At 49.3% G+C, this 1,086-nt stretch overlaps 1 pseudogene; it reads left to right on the top strand.

The window, feature by feature from the left end:
• Positions 1 to 295: 295 nt before the first annotated feature.
• Positions 296 to 414, top strand: LOC138219082 (5S ribosomal RNA; annotated as a pseudogene).
• The last annotated feature ends 672 nt before the right edge of the window (positions 415 to 1,086 follow it).

The following is a 1,086-nucleotide window of genomic DNA, read 5'->3' as shown; positions in this document are numbered from 1 at the left end:
TTCTGGGAGTCGCGTTTTTCAGAATTGTATTGAGATCGTTTTCCACAGAGCTCAGATGTCAAAGCACAGCAGCAGCTCTCCACAGCGATCCTCTATAGCGCCCTTTCTCCCGCAGCTCCGTCCTCTTTGGAAGGAAGCAAGAGTGAAAGGCTGAAGTGAAATAGAGCGGGGACGAAGGCAGTGAAGAGAGAGAACGTGGGAAGAAGAGAAAAACGAAAGGGAAAAAAAGCAGCGTCGTAAAAGAGGTGACGGAGCTGTCCTCTCAATAAGAAGGGTGCCAGCGAGCCTTGCTGTCGCATACGTCCACACCCCCTTGAGCACACCTGATTTCGTCTGATTTCGGAAGCTAAACAGGGATGGGCCTGGTTAGTACTTGGATGGGAGACTGCCTGGGAATACCAGGTGCTGGAAGCTTTTAAGCGCAGGAGGCGCCCTATCCCCGCTCGCTCGCTCATTCCCCTGTTCACACGTGCAGTGCGGCTTGTCCGTATGTTTATTTGTCAGCTTTGGCGAGACACGGGTGCTTGTGTATTAGCGTGAGCGTTTTTTATTCTGATCAGGAACAGTTTTACAAGTCCGCAAAGGATCGAGGAAAGGTTTATCGCCAGCTGAAAAGAGACACAGCGCTTCGGCTGTGGAGACTTTTTCGGCTGGCGTTCGGGGAGTTGCGTTTTTCAGAATTGTATTGAGATCGTTTTCCACAGAGCTCAGATGTCAAAGCACAGCAGCAGCTCTCCACAGCGATCCTCTATAGCGCCCTTTCTCCCGCAGCTCCGTCCTCATTGGAAGGAAGCAAGAGTGAAAGGCTGAAGTGAAATACAGATGCAGCCATTCAAAATGAGCGTTAAAAACCCGCGGTTAAGCAACCAACCCGCAGGGCACCGTAGGGCACCGCGGTAAGTGATTGGCTGGCCAAAATGACCGACAGGGGCACTCGTGGTGCATTGGTTGGTAGTGAAAAGATTTAATCATTTAATGTCTTTACTTTGCACGTTTCAATCCGCTTAGTTTTGAATATTTATATGGAATTTTACCACTAAAGGGAAATTTTAGTAGCTGAGCATAAAAAGAAGAGGAGCATAACGC

This window comes from Lepisosteus oculatus, chromosome 14 (genome assembly GCF_040954835.1).
Source record: "Lepisosteus oculatus isolate fLepOcu1 chromosome 14, fLepOcu1.hap2, whole genome shotgun sequence".
Lineage (NCBI taxonomy): Eukaryota > Metazoa > Chordata > Actinopteri > Semionotiformes > Lepisosteidae > Lepisosteus > Lepisosteus oculatus.
This window is presented reverse-complemented; position numbering and strand designations above follow the sequence as displayed.